At 39.1% G+C, this 14634-nt stretch overlaps 1 protein-coding gene across 3 annotated transcripts in view; it reads right to left on the reverse strand.

The window, feature by feature from the left end:
* Window positions 1–14634, reverse strand: part of LOC105477949 (A-kinase anchoring protein 6) — a 651033-nt gene that overhangs the window by 522853 nt on the left and 113546 nt on the right. For all 3 annotated transcript variants that reach the window (XM_011734851.3, XM_011734847.3, XM_011734848.3), the window contains exon 2: window positions 4382–4593. The gene's annotated coding sequence lies outside the window, so the exon portion shown is untranslated. The remainder of the gene's footprint in view (window positions 1–4381; window positions 4594–14634) is intronic.

Consider the following 14634-nt stretch of genomic DNA (forward strand, 5'->3'; position numbering starts at 1 on the left):
AATATCTTTATAAAAATAAAAATCTCTCTCCTTAACTGATCTGCCATACACATTTCATATTTCCATATGTCAAGTTTGTCAACTGAGATAGACATGCACTATTTGACTGATTATAATTTTATTTCTCAAAATAGCTTATTCCCAAAAAATGCTAATTGCCATATTGGTCTTGTCCACATCCAGAAAGATTCTAATCCAAACCCAAGCAAGAAAAGAAAAGTTATTATTTAATGCAGTAAGTTTACCTCCACATATAAACCATATATGTATATGTACCTATACAAATGTGCACAGATAATGGGCTTTTCTAATAGCACAGGGGATAAAAAGTAAATAGAAATAGTATTGCAGTATTAGAGGGAATAAATTATTTTACAAATTTACCCATTTTTCCCTTCCCCTCTAGAATGTAGTGGGGGAAGAGATTTGCATCTGTCTTGCTCATTGCTATAGATTCCCTGACAATGCCTGGCATATAGGAGATACTCAATAAATACTTATTGAATTGAATTGAATCCATGGGGTCAAAACAAATTGCCTTTCATGTGTTCTAGGATTACAAATAGAAAAAAAATCAGAGACATGTAGTAAGACCACCAACTTCCTTAAATTCCACTGGCTATTTTATTTCCTAATTGGAACCTAACTCCTGTAGTCAATGCACCTAGTAGCTTTGATGCTTTCTGATCAGCCTCTCATTCCTGTACCTCATGCAGACACAAGCTTGGGCCTCTTTGGAGCAGGTTGGGACAAAGATTAACTTCTTCCTGGAACCTAGAAAAGGCTAATAAGCCCTGTGGAATAATATTTCTAAGTATTCACCATACTGGAATCAATATCAACATGCTGTCAGTGTGTGCATTAGCCCCACATTCAAACAAAGAACAGCCCTTAGAGCCTAATAATGATGCTGGGCGTGGATAGCTGGGGATGAGCAAGATGATACAGAAATGACTGTATCAGCTCTCCTCAAACACAAGGCTTCCAGGATATTACACAAGACTATCATTCTTGTACTTTGTCAGAGATAGACAGGGTTTGGTTTCAGCCACTGATACATTCAGCAAAATAAATCCTCTATCTTCTTAACCTAAGAGATAGATTCAGGTTACACTTTCCAGACTGTGAGAGAAGTTTCTGCTTCCCTGGCAACACCAGGGAATACAAACATCTTAAAGTTAACAAAGCACCAGAAATATAGCTGATAAGACAGGTATATAACAAAGTTGAATCATTACTGACTCAGGTAAGACCTGCTTTGAGTGCAACTCCATCATGCCCACACTTATTGATGTAACATTTTCCATACAGAGATCCTGCTAGAAAGTTATGTCAAGCAAGGGTAGTGGCAAAGGTCTAAGCATCAACTCTTGGTTACTTAAATCTCTAGGTACAAAGCAAATATTCACATCTGATCAAGATTCATGCTCCTCCTTACAGCAAAATCAATCTTAGTGTTGCAAATGAGATTTCATTCTACATGTGAAATCTGATTTTCCAATTAGAATGAGGAGGGGTGGAGTACATGTGATAGAGTATAGATGACTGATCTGTATGGTATACACAGTAAAGATGTAATAAAACTGAGATGACCATGGGTAAGCATGTGTGCTGCATGGCCAGAGTGCAATGATTTGGAATCACTTATTAACTACATAACCTTGGCTAAGTTTATTTGCCTGGCTAAGGACTGGTTTTTGCAAAATGTGAATAATAACACCTAATCCTATAAAGTGAGATTATTACTCTCTACTTCATTATAATAATATACACAAAACTTAATTCAGTACTGATACACAGTGAGAACTGAATAAATAATAGCTATGATTGTTATTATGATTATTATTTTTATCATCCCTAAGTGGCCTAGTTATCAGCAAATAATTAACTTCTTTGTAACTTTGTAATTTATTTATGAAAGCCATAACCAAAAGTACAGAGGACATTAACTTCTTGTGAGGCTTCCATGGCCTAAACTTTGTCCAATAAACATGGTCTTGATGATCTATCATTACTGTGAAACAAAATTCCATAAATTGTAGAAAGTTTCAGTGAGGCACCAATAAACGCAGCCATAGAGAAATCTCTTCCTTCCCCTATATATATATACACACACACACCATCCACCTCTTGGGGATATATTAAAACTGAGCCAGTAATTAAGACATGCAGCTAATCAGAGAGCAGCACAGGCTGTGGCCCTCTGCAAAGAAACGAAGAAACAAAACATTAGGATGACAGCTCCCATTACCAGGGCTTTGTTCTCCTGGAGCAAAAAGAGCACAAAAGCATAAAGTTGGAGAACTGTAATTGCATTTTGAACATTTGTGGGGGGAAAAATTACAGGCTTGTCTGAACCGGGAGGATGTTCCACTAGATAAATGCGTCAGTCCACACCCACCAGCGCCCTTCCCCACCCTCAAAGCATGACTCCACTTTTTCTAACACTGCCCTTAAGGAATCTAGCTTTTGTGACTTTCAGTAATTGAACAAATCAACCACGATGAAGCAGCTGAACAGCACTTTAGACAAAAGAGACAAGAATTAAGCAAATAGAAAACTCATTAAAATGCTGCCTTTTGCTTTTTCTTACTCCTAGAAATTCATGTTACCAAACAAGTCTTTCTTGGTTGCTCTTCTTCAGAAATAACACTTTAAGAGAATTCTAATAGGCACTAAGTGATTTTCTCCAGATTTATAATCTAGCTATGAGACATACTTTCCCTTCCCCCATCACCATCTAGCACTCTTCCCTGTCACCTTAGAGCTTTTGACTTAGATGCATTCACACCCAGCAGTCCCAGCAGAGCTTTCTGCTCACATTATATGACATAAAAAAGCAGGCAATGAACAATTCATGCTCCTAAGTGCTTGCGATAAAGCCAGGCTGAGCTGACCTCTCCCATCCTATATAGCTGCATGTCAGAAACATAAGCTTAAAGGACTGAGAGTAGCAAGCATGCGTGATGTGGTATAAACAAACAAATTAAAATCTGAGGCCTTTCCTCTGGCTGGTGCCTAATGGTACTAACATGCTCAATTCTGTGCAAAAATAAATAAATAAGTAAATATAAATAAATCACTCAAAGCTAGCTAAAGTATTGCTTTTCCTGCTTTCCACGATACATCTCTTTAGCCTCAATAAACAGACTAAAAGAAGAGGAATTCAATGGTTGCCATTCTTTCGTGTAAGACTTTTTGAGTAAAAACTATCAATTTGGCAGCATTAAGCCACGAGACCACTCCCTGATTCTAAGTGGACATATTGATCAATTGAACTGACATGTGCCTCCTCCTTTCTCTCCCCTAGTAGCAATCAGCTGCACCAGGGAAATCCATTTCATTTCCCAAAACAAAAGGCAACACACCGCTCCTTATCTGGCCCTGTCAGACTAATTTTTTAGGAAAAAAAAATAATGAAGATGCCTAAAAACAGAGCTAGGAGTTGAAATGAAAATGATACATGTTTAGAGTTTTGGAATTGAGTTGAGGTTATGACTGAGTGCAGAGATCTGTATTCCCTACAACCACTGAGGACCCTGATATGTATTCATCATACCCAGATTTTTGTTAAAGTTAAGCAAGGGATGGCAACACCACTGCCACTTCAGAGGCTCTCCCCCAGGTTACCCTTCACTGCAACTGCCGCAGAGAGGAGACTTGTTCCTTTCTCAGTTACAAGTCAGTCTGCAAACAACTCCAGCTATTTCAGAGACTAGCTAGAGATGGAGAAATATGTGGCAGTCTTTCAACTAACTCTGAAGGACATGGGTTGAAGAACTACCATATAGATCAAAAGGCTCAAATAATTTCATTTGTGTTAGGTCTTTATGCTTTTAATAAATTCTGTCTTGAATATGCAAGAGATCCCCTTTCACATCAGGGTTATGTCAAATGCTTATTCAGCATTTGTTCCTTGCCATGAAGAAACTGAAACCCAACCGAGGTAAATACTGAATTTCATACTGCAAATCACTGAATATTTCATATTTCACAAGAGCAAAGAGGGGGCCAATTAGCTCTGCCTCCCAAAAAGAAATCTATATTTTTACAATGCTTAAATACTGTTAACTACTCATTTTAAAGCTTATTTGGGGTTTTGCAATTGAAAATCATCTTATGTTTATGAAAAATTCTGTAAGAACACTTAAAAATAACAGACAGAGCTGGAGCAAGAATAATTCTACATATTTTAATTCCTGTATGACTCTTACAGGCCTTTGTCTTAACCCGGCAGCCTGAAAAACAGATTTAGGTAAAACAGCCCTTCTTTTCCCAGTCCATTTTAAGCAGAGACAACATCCCCCAATCTCCGCCTTAGCAGACACCGACTAACCAACAAAACAGCCATGCAATTAAGGCCCAGACATTTAACACTCACCATCTCCTGATCCCACCGTCTTCTTTTGATGTTTACAGCACATCTGTAGGATGCAATACTAGGAGATGCCTTGTTTGACCTGCTGCATGATGCTGTGACATCAGTTCAGATGATGCAGCTCATTATGGGAAAGACTGCTGTTGCTATGGCAACTGGGATGTGCTAGGAATCCTTGCTGCATTTCCAGTGGAGCCTGAGACAATACGGAAGCCCTGTAAGAAACAGACGATATGCAAAATTTAGACCAAAGGAAGAGGATTCCTCATTGGACTAAAATCCATAGGTTTAGAAGGGATTTCCCTGAAAGCATTTTGGAAAAAATAAAAATTATCTCCCACTTTGTTGTTAAACATTTAGAAAAAAAGGTAGGAGGAGAAAATAGAATTAGTACTAAGCAAATAAAAATTGAAATGTATAGTGTTTCCTTATTAGACAATTTGATCACTTTTTCCTCCCTGGTCAGCACTGGGATAGCTTTTTTAAAGTCATTAAAAATAATTTTTGCTCATCTGTCAAAGACCAAAAGAACAAAACAGTGAGCACAAAAATAATTTAAAATGGAATATAAACAGCTGACCAAATGACTCTCTCAAGTAAACAAGTTTTAATTCTCAAAACATGGGCAAACCCTTGGCCAATGAAGTCTGTCCTGGTCATTTTCCCTGAGGAACACCAACCCACAGAACCTTCTCATGCAGAGTAATCCCGGTTTTCACCTGGTCATCAGATAGGCAGCAAAGGGAAGTTTGGAATCTAGAGGGGCATAACACAACACCCTCAACTTCTAGTGACTCTTCCTTTGGCCTACAAGGAACCCCTCCCTTTGATGGCCAAAATGCATGTCAGTCTTTTCTGGGATCAAACGTAGTGATTGGAACAAGTAGCAGACCTGCTAGAAACTTCCTAAATCATTGGCATTCCAAACATTGGGGTCTGTTTTCTTCTTTTCTGAGCAATAAAACTGCCTACCACACAGATTATTCATGCTCCTCCCCACCCCCAAAAGCTGGAACTGGGTGACAAGCCATATTTAAACAAGACACAGTAAGGTATTTCTCCAGTTGGTAAAAGAAAAGCAAACCTAAAGCAATCACTTCTTTCCAGTCCTGAGCAGAAACAAATATCACGTGGTGAGAACTAGAGGTAAGGAGATATGGACACAGCAGCCTATGTTTTGCATATTTAATATTTGCAGGCCATTAATAGAGGAAAAAAACAGAATCAAGCTGACCTGTATCCACTCTGTCTTCACAACTCTGAAAAAGAACAACATTCCAAAAGTTTAAAATATAATGACACAATTATGTTGTCTCCTCCTGCTTGAGATTTTAAAATGACACTGTTAACCACCAGCATATGGGGGTATGGGATGAGTGGCAGAAGGAATTCAGGCAGTGTCTCTATAAATAGGGGCTAATAAAATGCCTGAGAAGTGCCAAGATCCCAGCAGGGTGCACCATCAACCTCGCACAGAGCAACCCTGCCCTGGATGGGAAGACAGACTTGTTCTTGCTTCACCTAGAGAGGAATTAAGAGACCAAAGCAGGAGGTGAATCTGCCTGCGTAGGTCCTCAGTGGCATCAGCAGAGCCTGACTCCCCCACTTTATCTTAGACTTCAGACCACATGCCACACACAATGAGAGAAGTAGTAGGCAGCTACCCCAGTGCAAAGAGCATGGATCTGAGAGTGAGGAAACCCAACTGTAAATGCCAGGTCCTCCTAGAGCATCTGCGTGACATCAGGCCAATTGATTAACCTCCTGGGGCCTCAAGTTTTTCATCTGCAGAGAAGATTGATTTAGCTAATAACCACAGTTTTCAGGTTTTTCATTAGTAATATAACCTTTATTTTAATGATACAGATCAAAGCTGGACTGCCTTGGTTGAGACAAGATAAGAAGCCCAGAGCCCAGACTGATGAGCCATTCTCAACCACTCCCTCCAACTTCATTTGCTATAAGCTGACTCTTTAAGATGTCTCTGAAGAACCCCTCAGCCTCTGGAGAAGATAAAAAGACGTGGATCTATTATAGAACAAGATTAGTCTTTCCAGAGCTAAAATCCACATGCTATAAAGAGGAGAGGACAGGGTGGGAGCAGCTGTTCCAGATTTGAATATGGCTTCTCAAGATGGTAAGAATCTTGTTAATCGTCTTTTCCAGAAGCAAGTCAATAGTTTGGTGGGAAGAAATGGATGACTCATCAAACCTGAGGCCAGGTCAAACTTTTAACAACCTGAACTAGCTAAATTGCTGGCCCACAAAATGGCACTCACCAATGAAACGGAAGTGGACGTGGAAAGCATCACCTCCAAAGGTGGCTAAGACCAAGTGTCTCTTCTTCATATTTTCCTGTCCTGCTAGCTGGATACAAACAATCCAGTGGAACTCTGAAGCCCAGAAAGATAATGGCCACACATTGTGGATGGAGCCTGGGTCCCTGAATGACTGCATGGAGCTCAACCATCCTCTCCTAACTACCCATTGACCTACACTGGGCTTCAATGAGTGAGAAACAAACCACCAACGAGATTCTGGGGTAGTTTATTCTGAATAAATTATCTATTTATAGACAAAATTGTAATAATTTAATAAAATATAATAAATTTTCTAACAAGATTATATTATATATCATTATTTATGATAAAGTGACAATGTCAAAAACATGTTCCTTTATTGCAGACTTTCTTTTTTTATTTTATATTACTTTAAGTTCTGGGATACATGTGCAGAACGTTCAGGTTTGTTACACAGGTATACATGTGCCATGGTGGTTTGCTATACCTATCAACCCGTCATCTAGGTTTTAAGCCCTGCATGAATTAGCTATTTGTCCTAATGCTCTCCCTCCCCTTGCTCCAACCCCTCGATGGGCCCCAGTGTATGATGTTCCCCTCCCTGTGTCCATGTGTTCTCATTGTTCAAATCCATTTATGAGTGACAACATGCAGTGTTTGACTTCCTGTTCCTGTGTTAGTCTGATGAGAATGATGGCTTCCAGCTTCATTCTTTTTTATGGCTGTAGAGTATTCCATGGTGTATATGTGCCACATTTTCTTTATCCAGACTATCATTGATGAGGATTTGCGTTGGTTCCAAGTCTTTGCTATTGTAAATAATGCTGCAATAAACATACATGTGCATGTGTCTTTATAGTAGAATGATTTATAATCCTTTGGGTATATACCCAGTAATGGGATTGCTGGGTCAAATAGTATTTCTGGTTCTAGATCCTTGAGGAATCACCACACTGTCTTCCACAATGGCTGAACTAATTTATACTCCCCAAAATAGTGTAAAAGTGTTCCTATTTCTCCACAGCCTCTCTAGCATCTGTTGTTTCCTGACTTTTTAATAATCGCCATTTGAACGGGCATTAGGTGGTATCTCATTGTGGTTTTGATTTGCATTTCTCTAATGACCAGTGATAATGAGCTTTTTTTTCATATGTTTCTTGGCCACATAAATGTCTTCTTTTGAGAAGTGTCTGTTCATATCCTTTGCCCACTTTTTGATGGGGTTCTTTTATTCTTGTAAACTTTTTTTAAGTCCCTTATAGATTCTGGATACCACCTTTGTCAGATGGGTAGATTACAAAAATTTTCTCCCATTCTATAGGTTGCCTGTTCACTCTGATGATAGTTTCTTTTGCTGTGCAGAAGCTCTTTAGTTTGATTAGATCCCATTTATCAATTGTGGGTTTTGTTGCAATTGCTTTTGGTGTTTTAGTTAGGAAGTCTTTGCCCATGCCTATGTTCTGAATGGTATTGCCTAGGTTTTCTTCTAGGGTTTTTATGGTTTCAGATTTTACATTTAAGTCTTTAATTCATCTTGAATTAATTTTCATATAAGGTGTAAGGAAGGGGTCCAGTTTCTGTTTTCTGCATATAGCTAGCCAATTTTCCCAGCACCATTTATTAAATAGACTGCAGATTTTCTAAGAGTTTTAAATCTGCTAATATGCATTGAGACTCTCCTGTAGAAATATAGTATGCAGTATTTTCCTAATTTATATTTAACCACAGAATCCTTTTTTCACAGACTAATGTTCCATTGGCTGTCCATCTATACAACACAGTAAATATGACTGTAAACAGCAATGAGCTAGAACACCACTAAACCTCCTATTCAGCCTGGGGCTACAGAAGAAGGAAAAAATAAAACTTCTCTCACCTTCTGCACAACTCAGTCTGCCTCCAATCTTTCTCTGCCATCCTGAACTGACAAGACAGAAATCTGGTAGTATCATTTGCAGACAGCAACATTTATAGAAATGTTTCCTCCTGGCCGCTTTTTCCTATTTGTAAGTAGGCGTTGGCTATAGTTTGAGTGCTCCCTCCAAAATTCATGGGTTTGGTTTTCTGGGTTTTTTGTTTGTTTGTTTGTTTTTGTTTTGTTTTGTGTTTTGTTTTGTTTTGTTTTAAGAGGAGGCATCTCAATATGCTGCCCAGACTGGATTCAAACTCCTGAGCTCAATGAATCCTCCTGCCTCAGCTTCCCAAGTAGCTGGAACTAGGCTCATGTTGAACCTTAATTGCCATTGTGATGATATTTAAGAGGTAGGGCCCTCATGAATAGACTAACACCACTATCATAGGAGTAATTTAGTGACTGCAGGAGTTCAGCCCCCTTTTTACATCTCCTGCATTCTCACCCTCTCTCACCATGTGATCTCTTCCACAATGTTATGATTCAGCAAGAAGGTCATCACCAGATGCAGCCCCTTGATCTTGGACTTCCAGCCTCCAGAACTGTGAGCCAAATAAACTCCTACTGCTTATAGATTACTCAGTGTTAGATATTGTTATAGCAGCAAAATATGAACTCAGACAAAACTGTATCCCAAATTCTTATTATTTCGAAAGCAAATTAGTATTATTTCCAAATCATCAGCTAATGATGCAAACATACATCTTGTGTTTGCATGTTAGGGTTCTTAAAAATCTTAAAGCCATTTCTGAAAATGCAGCTGGCCTGCATCTCCTAGTATACAATGAGAAAATTTGTAGATCTGAGGAATGTGTCTGTTAGTTAAGGAAGTACTAATGGATTTCACAGCTAGGCCCCTAAATCACTCTGGCTAAATATAATTGTGTATGTCTTATTCATTTGAACTCTAACTGAACATTCCTGACTGCAGATGACCTTCTACATGGTCATTCAAGACGTCTCTCTTGAGGTTTCACCTTCCTCTAATGCCTTAGATTCCTGGGCATCAGTTGACCAATTGAGGAAAGATGGGAGATGGTACATGGGGAAGTTTTCATGGGCTAGATCTGGAAGTACCCTTCTTCACTTCCACCCCACATTCTACTGGTTAGAAGTTGGTCAAATGGCTATACCTATTTCAAGATAAGCTGGAAAATAGAATTTAGCTTTGTGCCATGAGAGAAAGGAAATAGCTAAAGTGCACAGTTATCCAGTTCTGCCACATCATGAGATCAGGAATATGATCCTTGCTTCAGGCTGCATTTTACATATGTGTCTGAAATACCTTCAGTGAGTCTTCTTAAGCTCAATTGAACATTCAGGTGTATAAGACTATCACAGCCAACATTTGGCAGCAGCCTACTCAGAGAGTTTGCCAACAGAGCAGCATCAGGCATTCCTCTTCTCTGGAGTCTTGTGGTAATCCATGGAACAATCTATACAGTATCCAAAACTATTCTATCTGGCCCCCAGGTGACAGTTTAAGAACAGAGGTAAGAACACATTAGGCAAGTTCAAGAGTGCCCAGCCTTGAAAGCCTCATTCCTCACAGAAACCAGTATCTTTGTAACAACTTTATAGGCATAACTTCCAGATCCCTCCAAGAGCCACACCTGGTTACAAGAGTCACTGCACCCAGAGAAGCCCAAAACTACAGCTTCCTCTTAGAATTTATAGTTATCTCAAACTAGCTACTAAGAAGGGCTTACTCCTCATCTCCCATTTCAGATGTAGCCAGGGAATATAATGAATGGAACAGGGCCATGACAGAGTAAACAAACAACCCCTCTTGGAGAGCAGAGTCAGAGCCAGACCAGGTAAATCCCCCTTCTCCAAGGCAGTCATTTTCACTAACCAAGGGTCATTTTTACCCTAACCAATGTTACCCAACAACATGGTTGACATTTTACTGTTTTCAAGGGAACAAAGTTAGAGAGTAAACCAAAGGTCAAAATCTGATGCAGAAGGAGAAAGGGTTTAGTGAATCCTCTACCAACCGTGCCCAATTCTGGCTTTAAAAAAGACCTTCATTCACAAAATAAAAAAGTATTCAAACACTCTAACCACATGCCTATATGATCAGAAGCCCATGCTGACTATGGATGCTGCTTCAATCAGTACACTTTCTATACTTTCTGAGAGTATTTGAAGGCCAAAAATATTTGGACATCAGATATTTAGGCACAGTGCATATATGTGGCTGCTATTGTTGTTGAATGCTCAGCATCCCTCTGCTTTATGTAGGTAGCCATGTAAAGAAGAAATTATTGCCTAATGATTATTAATCATTGGCAATCAGAACAGAAGTTGCAGCAGTAATAATGGTATACAAATTCAGTTATTTTGTTACCTAATGCTTGCATTTATTATTTCCTCTTAAGATATCACCTTTTTCTACATTCAAACTTACATGCTTTGGGTGGGAATCTAACCAAAGGGATGGAGTATGTGACCCAATCAATCTTAAGCTAATCAGTTTATTACATTCCCCCAACCCATGGAAATTAGCTCACAGGTGTACATGGGATACCACTGAAGCCACTGAGAAGCAATGAAACATTTTACTGAAAATCGCTATTGGCTCCTGATTTTGAATAGGAAAGGATGTCAAGTCTAAAGTTGCTCATCCATTTTGTATTCATGAATGAAGAACCTAAGAATAAAGCCAACACAAGGAGAAGAGCAGAGCTGAGTTGAGAAAAAGGAACACTATTCTCTCACCACTGGTGCCAGAAATCAGCCTTACTCTGGTTCTGTTGGTTATGAGTCCAAAAGTCCCTGTTTCTGCCTAAGGCAGTGTATGGCTTGGAGGTTCAGTCACAGTAAACAGAGGCCTACCTGATCCACAAAGTCATCTGAGAAATTGTGTAATGTGTAAGTAGGCACTGTATGATGCAGCTTCCTAGGAAGGGAAAATAAAAGCTCTTAGGTCCCAGAGGGGTTCACAGACTCAGAGCTGAGACCCCTTCAAAGGGTTAGGTTCAGGGCCAGTACGGGTAAGACCTACTCACAAGGTAGATGCAAGATATTATCCTCCTTTACTCCTGAACGTTCCCAAATTTACGATGTGACCACCATCTCAATGAGCCTGAGTTCCATTCCTCTCCTTTCCCAGGCAAAATTCCCATCGGCAAAGACGAAAACCTCAACAATCCCAGGGAGGGTAGATCAGATCTTGAACGAACATTAGATTTGGAATCTGAAGTGGACCTTGGGGTGATTTTGCCCACAGAAACTTGCCCTAACCAGTTCAGAGATTTCTCTGACATCCTTCTGAATTCAAGATTTTCTCCTGTCTGACTTTATAGAACTTTATAGTGTTTTTATTTGTTTTTGTTTTTGTTTTGTTGTTTTGAGACAGGATCTCTGTTGCCCAGGCTGGAGTGCAGTGGCACAATGACACTTCACTGCAGCCTCAACCTCCCAGACTCAGGTGATCCTCCCACCTCAGCTTCCTGAGTAGCTGGGACTATAGGTGTGCCAGCATGCCCAGGTAATTTTTGTGTTTTTTTTTTTTTTTTTGAGAACAGGGTTTCACCATGTTGCCCAGGCTGGTCTTGAACTCTTGGGCTTAAGCAATCTGCCTACCTCAGCCTCCCAAAGTGCTAGGATTACAGGCATGAGCCACAACCCCTGATCGACCAGTGTTCTGCTGTTTCATTTTGATTTTAACTCCAAACACAAACATTTGACAGGGAATCAAGTGGCTTTAATGTGTTAATGGAAGCACAATTGTGCTGCTTTATATAGGCAAAGGAAAACACTGAGGATGAACATATTAGGCAGGAGTTTACAAGCTTTTTGAACCCTGTACTGGGGCTTTCCTGTTTTAGCATTCAATGTTTTCATAGTCTTAATCTTCCCTCCTCAAGTAGGCAGCTCTTTATGGTACTGCTATCTTGGTCACACTCCTAGGCATAAGTAATTTCTTAGTAAGTCCTTCTTAATTCTTAATTTTTTTGAGAAAAATAACATTATTTCCATTTCAGGCAATGATAAGCTTCCTGCAAGCTTTCTCTTTATCACCCCAGTGTTTGAAATATTGTAAGACTCCACTAAGGTTTATATGTGTAAATCTTTATCCCTTCCTTTACTGCCTAAAATACCAACATATAATTTGCTAATGAAAAGATTAGACCTAAAATGACAAAGCAAATCAGCAAGAAAACACCTACTATGTGTCATCAGAGTTCTTATTTGCAGGAAATAAAGTGGTGCTCATGATACCTGTTTTCAAGTTATTCACAACTGTCTTGTAACTAACACAGCAACTTCACCCCACAAGTTATTTTAACTTAGTCTCTGCCCCTTACCCAAGAAAAAATATTGATAATCAATCCTCATTTACAAATATCATCCCAGCATAAACACAATACACTCTAGAAAAATGGAAATTTCCAAGATAATTTTAAAGATGCTCATTTTTTAAGGAAAATTAATTATATCATGCTTACGAGGTAAAAATCCTTCAGTAAATAATATATTAAAGGGTACACTACAACAAAATCACAGCAGCTCCAACAAAAAAGATTTATTTATGGGGTAGAAACATTTTCTTTAGCGAATAATCCAGTTTGACAAATATACTCTTAAAAATCAGCTCTATGAAGTATAGGGTTGTACACCATTCACAAGTCTTTTCATTTGCTAGGGTTCTATGAAATAAACAAGAGCTGAAATCCTACATCCTATTATAAGTATCAACTTCCTTTTACCTCTAGCTGAGACTTTACATCAGCCTGCCTTGTATTCCACTAAACAGATGTTTGTCACAGAAACAACTTCAAGCTCCTTTGGGTCAAGGACTGTCTTCCAGAGTAGCATAGGTTGTGTAGCAAGCACTTGTCGGGCACCTCGCCTAGTAAATGCTTTTTGTCTGAGTTTGCCAAATTCAGCAACTTAATCCTCCATCCCATTCTCCAACCTCTAGCCAGTTAAGGACGTGCAATCAAAAATTCCAAAACCGGCCAGGCACAGTGGCTCACACCTGTAATCCCAGCACTTTGGGAGACCGAGGCAGGTGGATCACCTGAGGTCAGGAGTTCGAGACCAGCCTGACCAACATGGTGAAACCCTGTCTCTACTAAAAATACAAAAATTAGCTGGGTGTTGTGGTGCATGCCTGCAGTCCCAGCTACTTGGGAGGCTAAAGAAGGAGAATCACTTGAACCCTAGAGACAGAGGTTGTAGTAAGCTGTCATCGTGCCACTGCACTCCAGCCTAGGCAACAGAGCAAGACTCCTTCTCAAAAAAAAAGAAAAAAATTTCAAAGTCAACAGTCAAACATAAACATGTGTGCATATAAATACACACACATATGCATATAGATTTAAAAACATTAGTGACAATGAATTTTTGCATATATTATCAATCTTTCCTTCTCATACTAGTCAATGACATCATTTTATATTTGTTTACTAATATACTACTGAAATAAACATTCTATCAAGGTTCTTATTATGAAAATATTTCACAGTAATACAAAATATTATTGCTTCATAGAATTCTTCTGAAAAGGATTACACAGACACAAACATAAAAGTAAATATATAATACTCATAAGTATACAAGTCACAAAAAGAACATATACAATAATATATACATTGAGATATAAAAAGAACAAAATCAAGTAATAAAATCATTGCTTTACTCAGTTCTATGTTTATAGTGCTTACTTACCCAGCTGTTATTTGGAAGTTGGCCAAAGAAATCAACATTTTTCCCAACAATATAAGATTGAAACAATTTGGGACCTGTTTTACTGGTGTGTTGACTTGGCTTAATGTCTTTTTTTTTTTTTTTTTTTTTGAGACAGAACCTCTCTTTGTCGCCCAGGCTGGAGTGCAGTGGCCTGATCTGATCTCAGCTTACTGCAGCCTCCACCTCCCAGGTTCAAGCAAGATTCTCCTGCCTCAGCCTCCCAAGTAGCTGGGACTATAGGCATTCACTACCATGCTGGCTGATTTTTGTATTTTTAGTAGAGACAGGGTTTCACCACATTGGCAAGGCTAGTCTCAAATTCCTGACCTCAAGTGATCCACCAG

Source organism: Macaca nemestrina, chromosome 7 (genome assembly GCF_043159975.1).
Source record: "Macaca nemestrina isolate mMacNem1 chromosome 7, mMacNem.hap1, whole genome shotgun sequence".
Lineage (NCBI taxonomy): Eukaryota > Metazoa > Chordata > Mammalia > Primates > Cercopithecidae > Macaca > Macaca nemestrina.